At 41.0% G+C, this 21,139-nt stretch overlaps 1 protein-coding gene and 2 long non-coding RNA genes across 6 annotated transcripts in view; 1 reads left to right on the top strand and 2 right to left on the bottom strand.

Moving 5' to 3' along the window:
• The window catches only part of pleca (plectin a), a 165,450-nt gene that overhangs the window by 50,872 nt on the left and 93,439 nt on the right, over window positions 1–21,139 (top strand). The window lies entirely within an intron of this gene.
• On the bottom strand, window positions 13,576–14,299 carry LOC146977947 (uncharacterized). The gene is made up of 3 exons (XR_015036946.1): window positions 14,174–14,299; window positions 13,784–13,846; window positions 13,576–13,701 (listed from the first exon to the last, which is right to left on the bottom strand). It is a non-coding gene; the product is annotated as an uncharacterized LOC146977947 (long non-coding RNA).
• On the bottom strand, window positions 15,501–16,089 carry LOC146977946 (uncharacterized). The gene is made up of 4 exons (XR_015036945.1): window positions 15,983–16,089; window positions 15,848–15,895; window positions 15,677–15,760; window positions 15,501–15,586 (listed from the first exon to the last, which is right to left on the bottom strand). It is a non-coding gene; the product is annotated as an uncharacterized LOC146977946 (long non-coding RNA).

The following is a 21,139-nucleotide window of genomic DNA, read 5'->3' as shown; positions in this document are numbered from 1 at the left end:
GAGAGAGAGAGAGAGAGAGGAGGGAGTGAACAAAAACACTTTGCTGCTGCTGCTGCCAACTCCTGAGAGAGAGGAGGGTTAGAGAGAGAGACAGAGAGGCTGGTGGAGCTCAGAGTCAGTTCATCCTGCAGCCTGGTGCTGCTGCTGGTCCTGGTTCTGGTTCTGGTCCTAGTTCTGGTTCTGGTTCTGGTCCTGGTCCTGGTTCTGGTTCTGGTTCTGGTTCGTCGGGCAGCAGCAGCATGGATCCAGCTCGGTCCATCCAGCATGAGATCAGCTCTCTGAAAGGTACCGCTCTCTCTCTCTCTCTCTCTGCTTCCTCTTTACTTCCTCTTCATCACCGTCGGTAACGCTCGCAGCAGCAGCAGCAGCAGCAGCACCGCCTCGTTTACCCACAATCCCTCAGGAGGACGTCCTAGAGTCCTGGTCCTGGTCCTGGTCCTGGTCCTGGTTCTGGTCCTGCAGGTCCAGTTCAGTTCTTCAGGGTTAAATGGAGGAATTATAATCCTGCTGCGCTCGGCTGCGTGTTTCTGTGGATCAGAGGAATGAAAAGCTTTTGTTCCTTTTGTGCCGAGTAGGAGGAGGAGGAGGTGGTGGTGGAGGGGGGGGTAGAGGGGTGTTGGTGTTGGGGCAGAGCAGAGCTGGGGGTCAGGGGGGCAACGGTTGTGCTGAGACGGGGTGTTTTTATGGGATGCAGCAGTGGGACTCTGCTGCTGCTGCTGCATGCGGCACGTTGGTGCGTCTGCGCCGGGAGATGCAGAGCTGCTGCTGCTGCTGCTGCTGCATCGCCACGGTAACAGCAGGGACACGCTGCCCTGCCCCATCACTCACAACCTGCACATGTGTGTGTGTTAGTGTGTGAGTGTGATGTTTACCGATGTTTCAGTGTTTACATCAGCAGACGAGGCTCCTCCCACCTCACAGGTGTCGCTCCGCAAAGTTAACGTGAGGCGTCATCATCATCATCATCATCACCGTCACTGATCCAGAGTCAGTTTCAGTCAAAGAGAAAGAGAGACGAGGTTTCATTAGATTTTATCAACTGTTAAAAATCTGTTTCTGGAGCAAAACTAGTTCATATTTATTTCTGATAAGGAGCTGCTTTGTTTGTCTCTTTAACCAGAGTGAATCAAACTGCAGCCACAGAACTTCACCTTCACTTTAAAGGTCGTCTGTGTTTTTCTTCCAGAGAGTCAAAGATGAGAATAAGACGTGGTTTTTCAGTTCATATAAGGCCAAAGTAAAGAAGAAACCCCCAAAAACAGCAAAACCTAAACAAACATGGAACAAATGCAGACAAAAAACAAGTTTTCTATAGTTTTTCATGTGAAACCGGAGTTATTGAAACCTGAAACAGACTTTATGACACTGCTGCACCTGTTTGTGTTTTATTTTGAAAAGCTGTGACATTCAGAAACAATGACACAGTCACTTCAACACAACCTGAGAGATTTTCAAAGTAAAACACAAACAGGTTCAGCTTTGCAGTTTCTGAAGCCGGAGGAGGAGACGTAGAGATAAAAACACTTCATTATTCAGACAAACTGTGAGTATAAAGCTGAGTTTAGTAACTGGCTGTGACCCAGAGAGGGTTTGATTTGACCTGCAGGTGTCTCCGTCTCACTGAGCTCATTAGGTATTCAGGAGAGATTCCTGCTTTTAATAATAATAAGACTGAGTCCAGACAGGAGGAGCAGGAGGAGCAGCAGCAGCATTTAAATGATCTGAAGGAGGACGGGCCGAGGACAAACGCTCTGTCCTCCGCTGCCAAAGAGAACAAGCTGGAAGTTCATCTGTAAACATGAGTTCACCTCCAGACTGTTGATGATCTCCTCCTCCTCCTCCTCCTCCTCCTCCTCCTCCTCTCACAGATTAAAGCTAATTTAAAGCTTTTAGAGAAATCCAACAAAGCTGCAGTTGATATTCTCTTCACTCAGTGGTTTCAGGAACAATGTGAACACGTTCTCTCAGTAACAAAGAGCTTGATGATCTCACAGCCTCTTAACCTCTGAGCAGCTCAGTTCCTTTACCTGACACTTATTATGGCCTTAATCCCACTTTAACTGGACGACTGGAAACGCATTAGTCCGACTAATATCAGAGTTCTCCTTATCCGACTAAGACGCCCAGATAATGTGATTGGAAATTGATTTTCTTCAACATGTGTTCACCTTAATCAGAGTTAAACTGGACGATGCCTGTGTGTTCATGCTCAACTCAGGCCGATTGAGTGCGTTTCACACCGACAGTGCAACCAGCCAGATGAGAGAAACAATAAAAGGAAGCCGGTGGACCGACCCGAGTCACAGACTACAGCCTATTTTACCCTGAAACCCGGCCAAGACCTGTGTGTCCAGTCGGGAACTGAAGTTTGAGAACTCTTAAAGGAATAGTTCACCAAAAAATGAAACTCCCCCTCATGCTGATAAATACTCCGGAGTAGTTTTTTATTCCTCAAAGTGCATCTGGAGACCCGGGAGGCCGGTTCCTAGTCCAACCAAAACTTTATATGAGAGTAATAGGGCCCGACACAAAAATGTCCATAAAACTACACAAAAACCATTTAATATTCCTCCACACTGCTCGTCCACTGCAATCCAAGTGTCCTGAAGGGAGATAGTCCAGAGTTTACTGGAAACTACGTCATTTAGAGCAGTGGTTCTCAACTGGTGGGTCGGGACCCAAAAGTGGGTCGCGGACCCGTTCTGGATGGGTCGCGGACAGCTGGTCAAAAAAGTAAATAATATTTAATGCACATCTGATGTTGGACATGGTCTTTTATTTTGAAATATAACTTATTTTGAAAGGCACGAGACACGTGAACACATGCAGTTGTAATGGTCCTCCTCAGTTTCTTATTATTTGCTCTGAATGCAAAGATATCAGTATCTTATTAATGTGGCCTGAATGCAGTGAATCTTGTTTTGTTTTGTGGGTCTTTATTTTGTGCAATTTGATATTTATTCACTTTTGTGAACATGCTCTGAATGCAGAGATGCATTAGAAGTCAAATATATCGTTTTGTTGGTCTCCATTTTGTGCAGTTTGATATTTTTTTATTCACTTCCGTACATGCAGTTGTCATGGTCCTCCTCAGTTTCATTCATGTGCTCTGAAATGCACTTGGTTTGAAATCTATACAGTAATAGTGGGTTGCGACTTAATGACCATGGGAAAATGTGGAGCCCAGAGTGAGACTAGTTGAGAACCCCTGATTTAGGACATTTTTACAGCCTCAACAGTCCTGGATTGAATTTGGAACTGTTAGGCTGTAAGAATGTCCTATCGTTTTCCAGTAAACTCTGGACTATCTCCCTTCAGGACACTTGGATTGCAGTGGACGAGCAGTGTGGAGGAATGTTAAATGGTTTTTGTGTAGTTTTATGGACGTTTTTGTGTCGGGCCCTATTATTACTCTCATATAAAGTTTTCGTTGACTGAATTTCATTTTTTGGTGAACTATTCCTTTAAGTTATTTATTTCCATTTTTCTACACAGGCTCAGTGTGTTGTTGTGTCTGTGGCTCGGTGTGTTTCCTCTCCAGCTTCATGTTTGGCCCTGATCGCTGTGTTTTCACTCATAATCTGTTGTCAGAGGCTCTGAGTGTTTGTGTGTGAAGGTCACAAGCTGGGGACAGAAAAACATGGCCGACGCTTCAGCAGCAGAGCAGGTTCAGAGCAGAGGTTTCAGTTAAAAGGCAGCCGGGGGTCAGAGGTCAGAGGTCAGGGGTCGGTGCACTTGACCTCTGAGTGGTTGAGTGTCAGAGGAGCAGATGGTGAAGAGGCAGCAGCAGCTTCACCTGCTCAGGTCTGAGACAGAGACAGATAGCCTAACACACAGTACAGTATCTAACCCTGTAGTTTACAGGGTTAGATCATAATGTCAAGAAATAGCCAAGAAATTAGAATTAATTGCATAATAATGTCAAGAAATGGCCTAGAAATAACGGTCAGTCTCATAATAATGTCATGTTTTTCATAAAGATAATAGATGCTTTTCATGATTTACATTTTGGGGGAGGGGTAAAGGGCAGAATTTTTCTCCACCAAGTCGTTGAAATTGTCAATAACAATCAATTATTTCTGGGTTACATAAATCAATTGTTATTTCTTGACATTATCATGTCATTAACAGCCTGTAAATTAAAGGTTTACAAACTTTACAACAGTCGATCAGAAGCACCTGAACACACCTGTGATGGTTGTTTCTGTCAATATGAAACAATATATAATAGGACGATAGATAGATAGATAGATAGATAGATAGATAGATAGATAGATAGATAGATAGATAGATAGATAGATAGATAGATAGATAGATAGATAGATAGATAGATAGATAGATAGATATTAATATAATATAAAAAATAAAATAAATATAAAAAACATCTGTATAAATATAAGGGTTAGGTAAATGTGAATAAAATTCTTGAATCGCCTAACGTTCCTGTTCCTGTTCTAAATCTCTGTTCTACACACACATCGTTAGACAGAAATAAAATAATAACCATCCTGAAAACATCCCAGACTCGTTTAATTAGACAATCAGCCTCCTCAGGCTGTGAGTTATAGTGAAGAGAGGAAACACACACACACATAGAGGTCATTATATGAGCTCAGGACGGATAAAAGCAGCATGGAAATAAAAGTAAAGAAAACACAGATGATGAACAGGTGATTGACAGGTGAAGGTTCACCAGGTGTTGGAGCTCCGTTGTCGTTCACCTCCTTTGTTGTTGGTCAGTCGTTGTTTCTGCTGTGTAAACATGTGGACAGTTCATACAGCTACACACACACACACACACACACACACACACACACACACACACAGACACACACCCCTCCCACCCCTGAGGCCACAGCACTAAGACCAGAGACAGGAAGTTCTTTGTAGTGTCACAGATGCACATGTCACTGGAACTGACACACACACTTTTCCATACATCTATAATTAATCAATCAATTAATCAATCAAAATGTATTTATAGCCCTTAAAGCAGAAGTAAGTGATATATTTGTGTTAATATAAGTCTTAAATAGTTCTATCTTCCGACAGCAATCACTTACATAGAGTGTTTGGACTGAAACACGGGTCTGTCAGTCACTCTGCTCTGCTCTGAGCCGAGGAGAAAACATTTATCGTATCCTACAGTTTTTATCCAATGAGGAGAGAGAACGGCATGCAGGGCTGTGTGTGCAGCCAAGGGACGCCGTGAATGTGGCGACGTAGGGACGAGGACTGTTATGGTGCGTTCAAGGAAACTCGTATTTTTCCGACCGTGAAGTGGTACCAGTTCGATCTGGTACGAGTTCACCGGTCGGAAGTTACGAGTGGCCGTTATAGTGACTTTCACCGGTAAAACAGGTCGGAAAAACACGAGTGGGTTGCCTGGAACGCTACAAAGTCGTAAGTTGTGACTTGAAGCTGTAATTTACGGTTTCAAAAGCCTGCCTGGAACGCAGCATTAGCCAAAACGATCGGACCACTTACTTCTGCTTTAACAACAGCAAACAGACAGCAAACAGGTTCAAACCAATAGAAAGACTTAGAACAGAGACGGTGATACTGTAACTACACATGAGAACATTTCATTTGTTCCATGCATGAACATTTTCAATTCATACATTACTGACAAAATGAAAGCAGATTATAATTGACACATTTCAAGCACAGAAAGGAGCAGGATGAAGAAAACTTAGAAAAACATAAAGCCAGAATAAAATGTCACAGCACTTTTAGCTGTTAAAAAGCCTTAAAAAAAAACAAAAAAACAAAGGTTTTGAGCTTTGATTTAAAACTATTTTGACCTCAGGACTTCTACAGACACTGAGCTCTGTTGTTGTATAGAACTAATACACTTCTTTAGATGATTTCAGGGCCCCAGACTAACTTTTTCTACCAAGAGCACAAAGGCCCTGAACTTAACATTTGACTAACTTTAGGAGCGCACATCCGTAAGTCGACTTGCAGAGCAAATATTCACATTTCCTTTTTCATTCATGATCCTCACTCACATCGATCTGACACCTGTGATGACAGATTCTTTGAGTCGCCCCGTCCAATGATAAAGATTAAAAAAGAAGGTAAATTTTCTGGTTGCACATGTGTAAGTAGAAGAAAAAATGACTTGCACTGTCTAAAAATCTAGAGGCAAAATGTGATTATTTCTTCCGTCTGGACTCTCTGGTTGATCTGCAGATGAACAGATAACCAGTCAGAGCTGCATCACATCGTTTCCTTTCTCCTCCTCCTCTGCAGAGTCTGACAGGATGGAATAATCTGGATGTTTCTGTACCAGTATCAGTTGTAGTTTCTGATGGTGTGTGTGTGTGTGTTGATGATATTTGAGCTGCAGGAATGAACCGACGGCAGCGTTTCAACTTCTTCACCTGTTAAAAAACTGGTGCATGTGGCATCAGGCAGCTAAAGAGCCAGATGTGGAGTGTGTTTGTGTGTGTGTGTAGTTTATTTCAAACATCTGGAGCTTCTTCAGGTTTTGAATCAGAAACATAACAGTGATGTTTGGAGCTGCAACTACTGATTATTCTGAAATTGATCTGAAAGTGTTTGAACCTCAAAAAATGAAAATAAAACAAAATTAAAACTGTAGCAGTTTGACAGAACAGTTTGAAAACATTGGTTATTAATCATTTTCACTATCAATAAATCTATTGATCATTCTCTAAATGCATTGATCAGTTGTTTGTGTATAAAACATGAGAAGAAAACGTCACTAATATTCAGCTGACTGTCCCTTTAGATCAGGAGAAGATGTAGATTCATGATATTTGTGTGTAAAATGACTTGACTGATGAATCAATAATCAATAATCATCGTAGCAGCAGGTGATGAATCTGGACTGAAACAGAGAGTTTGTATTGAAGGTGAATGAGTGTGTGTGTGTGTGTGTGTGTGTGTGTTCTTGTACTTACTACGTTGTGAGGACCGGAACGAGTTTTTAACCAACAGACTGAGGACGTTTTTGGGAAGTGAGGACATTTTGGCCGCTCCTCACTTTTTCCAAGGGTTGTTTAAGGGTTAAGACTTTAGGTTATAATTAGGTTTAAGTTAGGTTTAGAGTAATGGTTAAGGTTAGGCATTTGTTTTGGATGGTTAAGGTTAGGGGTAAGGGGCTATAGGGAATACATTATGTCAACGAGTGTCCTCACAAATATAGCATTACAAGGATGTGTGTGAGTGGTCCCTGCAGTGTCCAGGTTAGTTTTAGTTTTATTTATTTGCACCATAAAAATCAAGGACAATTACAAAAACAGAAATGAAACAAGAACAGTCAGTAAGAGGTTAAAAACCCTCTAAAAACACACAAAGATTCAAAAACAATTCAACAACAGAGTATGTATAAATGTAAAATGATTGTGTATGAGTGGGTGAGCGTGTGTAGATGATGATGATCTGATGATAACTACACTAGGAAAATAAACTATTGGGAGTCTTGATACGTCAGTTTTTTTATGGCAGTTTTATTTGTATAGCCCGTTTTTACAACCAGTTTGTGTCAAAGACAATGGCATCATAACAACATCCTCTGACCTTAGAGATGCGTCTGTGAGATGCGTCTTATTTCTGACCTGGGCCTCTTCAAATCTAGGCTAAAAACCTATTTATTTAGGATGGCTTTTAGTGTGATGACATTTTTATATTATTTGATTTTGCTGTATTTTATTGCTTTCAGTGTTTTTATTTTTTATTTTTTTTAATTGTTTTTATTTATTCTTCTTTTTATTTATTACCCGCTGTAAAGCACTTTGGTACACTGATAGGATTGTTGTAAAGGGCTGTATATATAAAGTATATTTACATTTACATTTAGACCCTCACATCCACTGAGGAAAAACTTTATACATACAGGGAAAACCAGGAGAAACCTCAGGGTGAGAGACAGAGGAGGGATTGGGCAGACGGGACATAGATGTTGTTACAGACTAGAAAACAGTTTATAACACAGAATGTGGAGATGAATTAATCAGGGATGAAGATATTTTTGCTGCATGGAGCTGAAGAACCTCTGTAAAGAAAAGCAAACAGAGAGGATGAAGTCCAGCAGGTGGCACTGTGACTGAGGCTACAGCAGCCGGTCCAGAACCAGAACCACCAGCTTCTTCTACACTATGTGTGTGTCTGTGTTCATGTTCATCATCACTAACTGTGTTTTCTCTCTCTGTGTTTTCTCTCTGCAGGTAAGTGTGTGTCCCTGCACCTGAGCGTGTGTGCGTGAGTCGGTGTGTGTGTGTGTGTGTGTGTGTGTCGGCCTCCAGACGACGGAGCAGCAGCAGGTCAGTGGTGAAACCTGCTTCTTCTTCCTCTTCTTCACACACTGCACTGAGCTTTTGTGCACGGTTGTGACTCTGCACTGCAAAAACTCAAAATCTTTCCAAGAATATTTGTCTTATTTCTTGTCAAAACTAATCTCTTTCCACTTAAAATAAGACTCATCACCTAAAAATTAACTTGTTTTTAGATAATTTTCACTTGTTTCAAACTAAAGTTTTTTGTGCTTGTAATAAGAAAGAAAAACTTGCTCCACTGTCAGTTTTTCTACTTATTTCAAGTGGAAAATATGCTTGAAAAAAGTAAAAAGTGTATAAAAACAAGCTGCTTTTCAATGTGATAATTCTTATTTTAAGTATAATGAGATTTATTTTGACTAGAAATGACATTTTGACTAGAAATAAGACAAATATTCATGGTAAGATTTTGAATTTTTGCAGTGTGTAATGAAAGCAGCTTTTGATTGGACGGAGTAAAGACTGTGGCGGTTTGTGTTGTTGTCGGACTTGTCTGATGCTGCAGGAGGTTTGTCGTCATGTCGACCAGCTCTGATCTGATCTTGATCTGCAGCTTCGGGCTCCGACTGCGTCTCAGACCGACTGAGTCCCGTGAGCGGCTCAGACGGTTCAAACAGTCGGAGGATTCACTCCAACTCTTTTTATATCTGTTTTTATATCTGTTGGTGTTTTGTTCCTCTGCTCCGGCGGCGGCCATGTTGTCTTCTTCAGACTCAAGCATGAACTGATCAAAGCCAGGGTCACTGATACGGTGATGAAACGAAAGATAAAGTTTTTTGTTTCAGTTGCATCTTGTTTTATCCAACAGGGTGACTCTAGTTCTATTCATTAGCTCATAATAATAATAATGATCTTTATTTATAGAGTGCTTTTGTAAACCCACATTAAACACAAAGCTGTGCAGCAACATGAACATGCAGGTTTTATAAAACAACAGAGACATCGGGGAAAAACAATGAAACCACTAATAAACCAAAGGCAGAGTTTAAAATCAATAAAAACCAAAAACAACAGGATTAATAAAAGGAAAAGAGAGTCGTCAATAAAACAACATGAAGTCAAGACAGAGTTTGATGTTTCTCAGCAGCAGCAGCAGCAGCAGCAGCAGCAGCCAAGCCTGGAGGTTTCCTACACATCATCATCATATATATATAAACACTGTGTTTTAGTTATGTAACCGGTGGTTATCATCGGTAATCATCAGTTACAGAGCCTGGCTTCATGGCAGGAGGTGAAGTTAGAATAAAAACTGTTGGTTGGCAAACGACTGACCAGCTACAGACAGAGAGAGAGAGATGTCAGAGAGATGCCTATAGTCATAGCAGTAGGTTTGTTACCTTTAATTGTCGGTGCAAACTATTTTTAGAACGGCGGAGCAGAGCCGTGAGCTGCTCAGAGCTACGCTACGGAGGCTCATGGGATTTCTTATGGTTTCCCTCATCAAACTCATCAAATACACAATCCAACAACTCCACAACACAACGCTCTGGTGGACAAGTTGTGACCTGCACATTCACCACGCTATGAGATAATAACACAACGTTACCAGACAGAGTTGTTTTAGAGGGAAATTCATGCAAAACCGCTGATGCGCGTTGCCTTCAGGGACAGTTTTTCATCAAGCAGTCTCTGTATTTCCCTCTAAAACAACCAAGAAATCCCATCAGCCTCCGTAGTGTAGTTCTGAGCAGCTCACGGCTCTGCTCTGCCATTCTAAAAATAGTTTGCACCGACAATTAAAGGTAACGAATACCGGGATTATGGCAATGGGCCAATTTGCCAAAATGTTGAACTATCCCTTTAAATATCTGACCCTCCTCTGCTGTAGGTCGTCTCAGACATTTTTCTCATGCTGGTGCGGGGGTCGGAGGTTTATTTCACCATGGGCCTCTGGTGCTGTCAGGCTTTACGAGGACAGCAGCTGATCTACGAGGCTCCGCTAACGACCACACACTCATCACTCTGACAAAGTGGCCTCAGGCTCCAGGAGCCCAGAGACTCACTCTGACTTCTCTTCAGTGTTGCTGTCGTCGGCCTCGGTATAAAACACCTTTGTTTGCACCACAGTGGATTTATCACAGACAGAAACTCAGAGTAACAGACTCCTCTTCAGATCGGAGACGGCTCCTCTGTGAAGTGAAGACCAGTTCACTGTCTCAGAGAGGGAGGGAGAGAGGAGAGAGAGAGGAGGGTGGGGAGTTAATGAGACGACGTGAGAAACTGGAGCTGATGGAGGTCCCATAGTTTATCCTACTGTAACTCCAGTTTAACTCTAGTTTAACTGCAAGTGAACTCAAATTTGTGTAACATCAGTTTAACTCTAGTTTAACTGCACTCTAACTCTAGTTGAACTTATGGTTAACTCCATCTTAACTCCAGTGTAACATCAGTTTAACTCCAATTTGTGTAACATCAGTTTAACTCTAGTTAAACTACACTCTAACTCTAGTTTAAATCCACTTGAACTCTAGTTTAACTCAACTAGTTAAAGCCCAGTGTAACATCAGTTCAACTCCAGTTCAACTCCAGTTTAACTCCAGTTTAACTCCAGGTTAACTCTAGTTTAACTCTAGTTTAACTCTAGTTTAACTCCAGTTTAACTCCAGTTTAACTCCAGTTTAACTCAACTCTAACTCTAGTTAAAGCCCAGTGTAACATCAGTTTAACTCCAGGTTAACTTCAGTTTAACTCAATTTTAACTGTAATTTAACTCCAGTTTAACTGTGTGTTGTTAAACACAGACACACTGAGCTGCAGGATTCACCTGGACCTTTATTTTTGCAGATCTCATGAAGGTTTTCCTCTCCATTCCTCAGTATTTTCTGTTAACTTTAACTGACACAAGTTGAGTCAAAAACAAACAGACTCTTCTCTGTTCAGAGCTCATAGACGTTTGTCCGTGTAGTTTAACGTGGAGTTGAACTGTACAGAGTGAGTTTTGGTTGATTTGTTACATGTGAAACGACAACGACACTGAGTCTGAGCTCAGAAACCAGAGAACTGGAGAAACTCACTGAGACTCCATCAGGTCAGATATAAAGTTTGATGTTCCCATGTTCAGGTTTTTTTTTTTTTTTGTTTTTTTTTAGATTTTAGGTTCAGCCTTTTGGATCAAAGTGCGCGTTTCCACGGTAACGTTAAAAAAAACCCAACAACTCTCCCCAAAATAATGTCAGCAGCAGATTTGAACCGCCCGTGTCCTGCCAGCAGCGTCTGATGTTGTTGGAGGTTTTGATGGTTTCATGGCGATGAACCGCTGAGCCACTCTCACTTCCAGGAAGAGAGTGTGTGTCTGCGTATGTGTGTGTGTGTGTGTGTGTATGTGTGTTTGTGTTGTCGGTAGCAACCCTATCGCCTCGGACCACCGTTCTGGCGCCGTTCTGCATTTCTACTCATATTTCTATGGTGTGTCACGTTGCCAGGGTTACGGGCATTCCTGACCAGCCGCGCCCCATCATCATCATCATCATGGGTTACTTTCTGATGACTCACTGCAGTGGCCAGTCACGCACACACACACAGAGACACACACACACACACACACACACACACACACACACACACACACACACACACACACTCTGGGGAACTCTCATATTTCCTCCTCCTCCTCCTCTGTGGTTCCTCTTAATCACACGATGCTCTTATGATCTGATTTGGCCGAACTGGAAACTCTGGTAAAGTGCAGCCATCGATTTTTTTCCGGCGGCCATTTTAGATCAGTGATGATGATATTTAGTTTTTTTTATTTGTTAGTTTTTTGCACAGAGAAGCTTTTAAAACGTCTGAGCTCTTTAACATGAGTAAATGTGTGTGTTTTTTGGACAAAAAGCTGCAGCTGCTTCCTGAGTTTTTGCTCCTCACTCTCTCTGTGGTTCGTTTCTGTTTTGTTTAGTTTTTTGCCTCGTCACGGTTCAGAGCTCAGCTAGCGTCCATTAGCTGCTGCTCCTGGTGTCGGCCATTTTAGCTCAGCTCCCTGTGGACGTCCCCGTTTGTTCCTGTTGCTTTTTTTTTTTGCTGCGTCATGTTGAAGACGATTCTGACTCGTCCTCCTGGTGTCACAGAGTTAAATGGTTTAAACTGGTTTCTGTTGAAACTGGTCAACTACTGGATGAAACTGTGATTTAAGGAAACCTCTCAGGAAGCTGTGAAGTAACGATGAACCATGAGGTCCTGGCTGCAGACCTCCACTGTGAGGTCGCTTCCGGTGCAGGCTCCACTCTCAAGCCGCCTCCACTGTGAGGCCGCTACCGCGGCAGGCTACTCACAAGCCACCGTCACTATCAGGACAGGAAATGCACGGGATACGTTTCAAAATAAAATCGCAAGTACACTTCCGGTTGAATCGCTCTCCTCACAAAAGCATGAATTAGTAAAAATATGATGTAAAATCGATCAATTGCTATAGTATATATAAAATAAATCTTTTGATATGGACAATTGAAGCATTAGCCTTTGTCTTTTTCAAAACAATTCTCATTAATGATTGCCATATTATGTAGACTCTATAGCATACACTGCTGCTTAACTGTACAACTTATCATTATGAAAAACAAACGGTGGGTGATAATCGGGGCTCAATTGTCTTTGTGGCCTACTATAAAGCTTAGGATCTTGAAAAGAGGCCAAAATAGTTGATCAATGAAAACAATGTAGGGCAGGAATAACATAGGTCAGTGCACAAATTTAAGTTATTACTCATATTCATAAGCCAACATCTCATAAGCTGTCATAGCCTATAAGTTTTATTGTGTACTATTACTTCACTGGCTTTTCAATATCATTTAACTTTGACTTTATTGCACTGCTGTTTTACTTTTTTTTCTTCAATTTGTTTTTCTGTTGTATCATTCTGTATTTTTATTCATAACCACCATACATTTCGAATAGTTTCAAATAGTTTGGTTCTATGTCTATGCTAATGTTCTTGTGCTGCTGGAACACCTAAGTACCACTAGATACAACCCTCTTGATATCTACAGTATAATCCAAGTGAATTATTAAGTGATCAAAGAGAAAAAACATTAAAAAAAACACCAAGTCACAACATGATCAATGTTCTGTAGCCCTTTATTTCCAGAACACAAGTCACTCATCTGTGTGACATTCACAGTAGGCCATACAGTTTCTTTTGTCCATAATTTCTTCACAAAATGTCCACATGTCCTCAGGGGAGAAAAATGTAAATTTGAAGGGCTCCAGGATGGATTCCTTCTCATCGTCGTCCAGTTGTTCTGTCCAAAATCCTCCCATACTGCAGAGCAGCCTCAGCCTGGTTCTCCTCCCCCATGCACAGAATATCAGGCAGGCCCACTTTGGCAGAGAACAATTGTTCATTGGCCTCAACCCACTCTGCTGCATGTCTGCAATCATGGAGAATACGATCTTCAACCGAGTCCTATGGAAAAGACAGAAAGATGTCTGTACCATAGCTGCTGCACCAACAGTATCTGACCAATAGATACTGTGAAAAAGCTTACCCATTCCACTGGTGTGTCCTTGTCGGCAGGTCTGACTGAGACCTCAGCCTGCTGCTCTTCATCCTGAAAATATATAGGCAAAATGATCAGTTGTAATATTCAAAACACAAGCTCCAAAAAGAAAAAAAGAAAAGATCCAGCAGTGCCCTCCTCGACATATTAGAGATCATGCAATCATCCAATCATGCATGATCTAGACACTTTATTTTTAAACTGCAGACAGAAGGTCTAACCTCAACTTGTGAATGGCATGTTCTTTAAAGCGACCCCACAATTGCAGTAAAATTGGAAAAAAGATTGGTAAAAAAAAATAGGGAAATAGAAATGCTGGTTTCTGACCTGAAACAAAAGAAAAACTCAGATGGAACTCAAACAAAATTTAAATCTGACCTCAGTTATGTCATCCACCTTCCTTTTCATCAGCCTAAACACTGGTGGCACCTCACCTCGCAGGAGGGCTTTTGATGCATCTGTCCAGTGGGCGAACAGCTTTCCATGGCTCAAAAATGATTAAACAATAGAAATAAATAAAACATTTCTTGCAACAATTTCAAGTCAATATCAAAATCTTTGCAGTCTCACCTTTCCAAGGTCAAAGTTTTCCATAAGGATGATACACCACCACTGTCGCAAAAGTGGGCATGTCCATCTGAAAAGTGAAGATAAAAAAACAAAAGCCTCACACCATGTCATAAATGTTTTGTTGTTGTAATTTTGAGCTTACTTTGATTCCATGAATGAACTTACAATGGAAAAGTCATAGGGAGCATCCAGTGTGGTGTAAAAGGCATTCTAGGAATAAAACATAGTAATTTTAGTTTAATGCTGATATCTGTTAACGCACACAGAATTGCACAAATAATTAATACATCAACATGAAGATGCCACAGTCAATCCCGTATGGTTGTCGTGGAAAACCCTAGATATCAGAAAGAAGTCAATTATGTAATTATTGTTTTACAGTATTTAAGTATTCAACTATTAATATATACATACTTTATACTCTTACCTGAATTTGTAATCCAGTTTTCTCTGTCCAGTTGCCAGGATTTAGTGACTTGGAAAGGTTTCTAAAACAGTTGCATTAAAAAGATAAATAATAGTAAATAATATAATGATAAATATGGGCTCTTTTCACATGCATCACTGGTTTCCGATTCAGACAGACCATCCATGCATCCCTTTCCATGCAGTCACACTCCACACATTATTTCAAAAGGCTTTTTTATGGTGCCAGTTTCTTGACTCAATTGTATGAAATACGTTAATGTTGGTAAATCTGTAAAACTAATATAAGATTTATAAGCATGATTTGATACACAAAACTACAATTGTACTTATGTTGCACCATAAAAAGGCTGTCACACAGATCTGAACATTGACCTGGTTAAAAAACTAAATATGGGAACTCTTTAGAACAGCTTTGGAACATGAACTCCAAAAAGCACACACAAAAAAAGTTTTTGTTAGTGACCTCATCAGCTCCCTCATCTCCTTATCACCAAATCCTAATGGTGCTTCAGCACATTTGGAGTCAAGAAAGACTATTTCTCTCTGTACTGGTTTCAAAACCTGTAATTGTAGTTAGTGACATTTGAACTCAACATTGTGTGAAAGTGCAGCACAACACAATACAACAACAGCACTGCAATAGAAAATGAAGATACTTTTGTTAATATTTGATATAAATTTTCTGTGACATGCAAACCACCTGTGACAGTAAGCATCACTACTTACAGAGAGCAGGAAATGCCCAGGTTTCCACACAGGAATGACAATGGCATCTCTGATTGAAGCATCATTCTAATACAAAGGAAAAGTTCAAAAGCAAACAGGTTAAAATACACAAGAAATATAATCTGAATAAAATTCAGTAGGATAAGTTGCACTTACAGGTAAGCTTGCAAGTGGATCACACAATGTTGGTTTTCGCCAGGTTGGTACAATATAGAGGTCAGCAACAAAAATGGTTTTCCCCTGTGTAATACATTTCAAATGTGAGCAAATATCCATAAAATATAAAAAGGAAAAGTATACTACGAAAACAATATTTATGTTTTATACCTGTGATTGAGCAATTTTCTCAATAACTTCAAAGCACGCATTTCCTATCTGCAAACCAAACAAAAAACAAAAACTTGGCAGTGACATACAAACATGATTAGCTCACAATTAAAATGGGTTCAAATGTTAACTCACGGTTGATTCCATTTCCTTGTTCAATCCAAGCCCCCAGAAGTCAGCTCGGGTCAGGCAACTTTTTCTTGTTTTTACAATGAGCTCGCCCGCTTGGTTGTCAGTGTCCAATACGTATTTAAGCTGATTGTTGAAGAAGAAAAAAAAAAATCATAGCAAGCATATTTAAATTTATAAACATAGGAACATGGGTGGTAGGGCGTCAAGATGAGAAGCACGTATCTGTCTAATATATCACACAGCTGTTTTTTTCAAGAACACATACCAGCTGCTCTTGGGCCAGGATGAAGCTTGAAGGACCATGATGATCGGCATGGTCTCACATTCTCACTTTTTGTGATCGTTTCACAATGTGGTCCACAGGCATTAGTGTCTATCAAAAAAAGGAATTAACATAAAATCTTGCCAATACTATTTTGTGTTGATTTTAAAAAAAACAACCAAAAAAAAAAAACACCTACCTGTGTTTGGGTCAGTGGGGAGCACATGGAGCTGCTGAGATGTTTCCAGCTACTGCAGGATGATGCTGTGTAGGCATATCAGGTGCTGGGGGTCCTGAGGTTTAAGAAATCATTATCAGGCAACATAAGCATTATATTTCCAATTACCACAAAGAAACAAAACATATGTCTTTAAAATACTTTTTACCAAATACTGCTTGTCCAAATTTGTCCAGTGTGATGTCTTGCAAACGATGCGACTCACGTCCTCTCTGTAGTTGCTTTTCTAAAAGCTGTACATTCGTTTTGTTGTTTCTGTGATGTATTAGGTTTCTCATCAAAAAAACGTGTGTTGAGGATGCCATGTTATTGAGGAAGTAGTTGTTTTTGCGCATACATGAAAAAAGTTGTTCGGCCACTTGGCTATTCAATGAACCCTGAAGTTCTGGAACCAGGTTGATCCTCCTCAACACTTCCTGTGGGTCTTTGGTATTGGCCTCATGGAATTTGTCATACAAGACATAGTGGTCTGGGGAGCCAGTGCATGGATGCCCATCTTTATCAGGATTCTGCAACATTTCAGTCAGCCATGGTAGGGAGATCTTGAGTTTGTTCTGCTGAGCTGCTGTGATGTTCTGTGGTGTCGATGCAGCCAATCTCCCTTCATGTGGTTGGAAAGGTATCACAGTTGGACAACGTAGGTTGACATGAGTTGCCAGACCCCGAGCAAAGTCATTAAACTGCGACATTTGGCAGATGTTTCCAGATAGAAGGAGATCAGCAAAAATCTCGTGGAGACTCTGCACGCAGGTTAAACTTTAAACTGTACACCACACCATGTGGGCAGAGAATCACTGACCACCCACCTTCAATGGAAAATTGAAGAAGAAAAAAAAATTAATAATAAATGAGCAAGTAGCTCATCGTAGGTATTTATTGTGCAGTTAAATGTGACCCTTACCAGATGCTCCCCAGATTTTCTGGAATATCTTGTCGTATGAGTGTCGTGTCTTCATCTCTTGCCTAAGTCTAAGAATCAGATCCATCCGCGATCCCTTTGCATCCAAATTACAGGCCTTGCACAGTTTACGCACAGTTGAAACCTTTTGAAATACAGACAAGAAATAAAAGTAAGATGTTACTGCACAATGCAAATCAAACAAACATACATGCATACACAACAACTCTACCTTCTGCTTCATGAGCTCATCCACCAGCCGGTCCTCTGACACCATACTGACTTCAGCTTTGTGGAGGACTTGGCAGAGGATGCTTTTTCAAATTCTGTGTTTAATGCCATCTCCGATTTACGTGTGTTCCTTCCTATCCATGGGCCCCAGTATTCATAACTAGGTCTTACACTGAAGCTGTTCTTTGCACGACCTGTGAAAAGTACACGTTACATTCTTAATATGCTACAGTGCATTGCATCATTAAGTTAGGGTAATTACTAATTTAAGGAAACATTAATATGTACATACTTTGGACAAAGCCACGGGAAATTCATCTCCAGCTGTACAGAGTCCCAGAACTCTTCAATGTTGACTTCACCAGTGAAGTTCTCTGGGGCATCTTTAATGTCACTCACTGAAAAACAGTAATTAATTTAACTAGTTTTGAAAATACTATGATATAACTCCCACCCAACACACAAGACACTGTGACTTACCAGGGAAGTTGAACACTCCTTTTTTGTGTAAGTCCATAACAACTACTGGAGGATAGTAGCCACAGCAAACACAAGAAAAGGAGTAGTCATGGCTTGTCAATGCCTCTAAGTGGCAGTATGCATGCAGAACTGCATCTCTGTCAGGAATTGTCACCTTTCTTAGGCCTTCAATTGCATTTACTACCTTGGATACTGAGACGTTGTTCTATAGAAGAGGCAAAAACAAAACAAAAAAAACATGTTACGTAAGATTTATGAAGACAAATATACCCACACAACATATTTAAGTATTTGTCATAAAAAATATACTGTACATACCTGTAGGTTAAGTCTCAGGTATACACAAAGTTCCAGGGTCAATATTGTATGGTCATCAAAGTTTAATGTAGACCGTCTTGCCATTCCTGGTACCTATAGGTTATGTGACACACTGGACATCGCCGGAAATAGGTCGATACATCTGGTGTAAATAAATCATGAATATATCATTAGCATTGTTACATTCTCTACAAACTGCCATAATAGCAGACAAAACACAAATTACTTACTTTCAATTACACCATTCATGGTGATTATCCTGGCCTTTCTGGAGATTCTTGATGACTCTTCAAGATTTACAGGTCCTGGACAGAGTGCACAAACTGTCTCTGCTGGCTGCAACTCTGTGACATAGTCTGTGAGTGCTTTTGGTTTTATAACGTCATCTGGCAGGTTAGCTGGAAGTTTTTTATGTCCGTATATATACTCTACAAGTCGTTTGAAGACTTCTGCTGATGGTGGATAGACAGTATCTGGGTGCTTTTTTGGTTGTACTGGTGCTGGTTTCCTCTGTTCTGAACACATCGGGGTTGGTTTGAAATAAATGCCATTTGCTTATGTTTTTGTGGACACATGACATCCTTGGTTTGGCACAAGGGCAAATGCCATGTGTTTGCTGATGAATTGTATGTTACAAATATCCTCCCGAGGCGACTGTAATAGTGTAAAGTTGGCTCATGGACTGAAAAACAAAAGTGCTTTGAGCTTTCCTCAAATGACACCTGAACACAGAGAGGGACGTGTGCTGCCTGTGCATTTTCTTGCCTTTTAATACAGGTTGACTTTTTTGCGTCACCAAAAAATTTTAAGCGCACCATCTCTGATAAAATATCTTCTCTAAGGCATTCTTCAGTGGCTATGTCTGTACTGTATTGCAAAGAGCGGATGTGTTCACAGTGTGTAAAAATTAATCCACTTCGTGATGCCATTTTGGAATACTGCTTGCATTCTTCCAACTCACACTGAAACCTTGTGTACTCGACCCCAGGTTTTGCTCTGTACATGTATGGGGATTGAAAAGCCATGTCCTCCTTTTTGGACTGCAGAGATCCCATTTTTGGCATCCACACAGACACTCCTTAAATTATCACTTTCTGTTACATCCTTCGGTTTCTTGGGGTGCTTCCTCTGGATGTGTTTGGCCAAGTTTCTCATTCAAACAAATAACTGAACAGAGGGGACATTGGACCTGTTTCAGTTTGGATTTTGGACCTTGAGTCTCTTGGGTGGTATTGTACAACAGAAGAGGAAACCAAAGGAGAAGATGATGTCATATGTGGGTCTGCTGAGGGGTGGATGGTAGATGTTTGAATTGATTGGGCAGAGGGAATGGTACATGTGGTTGTATCCTGTTGCACAAGAAGGTCTGGAGATGGGGATATTATGGTTGGTGGAAGCAGAGGAATGGATGCAGCAGACGAACTTGGTTGCAGGGAGGGCAAGGATGAATCCTGACTCTGTTTGGGATCTGGGCAGCAGCTGAGGTGGAAGATGGTTGTATGGGACAAGACTTTAAGTGTGCTTGCATGTCTGTCCTTCTAACAACAGTTTTGTCACATATTGGACAATGATAATGTCCCCCATTCCTGCAGTTCAAATTGCAGCGGCAGATCTTCTTATCTAAGAGTAAGTCCAGAAAATGTTTATAATTAGACAATGTCAAAAAAGGCACATGAACGCACGCACACATACGTGTGTGTGTGTGTGTGTGTGTGTGTGTGTGTGTGTGTGTGTGTGTGTGTGTGTGTGTGTGTGTGTGTGTGTGCACACATGTGTATGTTTAATCTAAAATGCAATGGCATTACCTTGAAATGCAATAGCATTTTTAATATGAGCCTCCAAATGCCGCTGAAGTCTGGCTGGTTGGCTTGGCTTGAACATGCCTTTGGGGCAAAGGGGGCAGTGAAACTGACTGCAGCATGTTGTGCAGCGTTCCACTGCAGGCTTTTCATCACGCAGGATGATTGAATGATGCATCTAAAAAGGATATAGAATGCATCATGTGTTTTGAATGATAGTACGTGAACTTCAATTCAAATTAATTAATACAGCCTGCAAACTTAGATTGTATTTGCTTACAGGTAAAATGGCCACTTGCACCAGGTAGTGTAAATGAGGCCTTACTTCTGTAGAAGAATTAATAATGACCAAGAAAATGCTGCAGTGCGGGTTAATGTCCAGCATTCAAAAACGTAGTTAAGTGACAGTGGCTATAACAAGACACTTAATCTAGTAAGTTATGTTTAGAAGCAAAATGTACTCAAGTATCAAAAACACAAAAACACATGACACATTAAAAAAAAAGGGTCCCTGAGAACTTACGGTGTTGATGCTAACCGCCATTGGAGAAAGCTAACTTTGGCGTTATCTAACTTCAAAACGACAACACAAACCGACATGTAACATCCAGTAATTTGCATCATTAATGACTTCTATAACGTTACTATTTTACGGCACCGATATTGATGAAGAACACAAGAAATCATGTATTTACTTACTCTGTGTACGCAAAATCAGCAACTCACCGGCGCTCCTCTGGACATTGACTGACACGCTGGTGTCACTCGGTTTAAATGGCGGATGCAATCGACATTAAACTTCCTCACTCCCCCCTGCACCGCCCCGCCCCCCAAAAAAGTCCGTACTTCCCGTCCTGACAGTGGAGGCGTCCTGACAGTGGAGCCTGCACCGGAAGCGACCTCACAGCGGAGGCCTGCAGCCAGGTGCCTCTCA

This window comes from Trachurus japonicus, chromosome 11, assembly GCF_045865225.1.
Source record: "Trachurus japonicus isolate A0001 chromosome 11, Traja_1.0".
Lineage (NCBI taxonomy): Eukaryota > Metazoa > Chordata > Actinopteri > Carangiformes > Carangidae > Trachurus > Trachurus japonicus.
The sequence above is the reverse complement of the archived record's forward strand: the minus strand, read 5'-3'. Positions and strand labels throughout refer to the sequence as shown.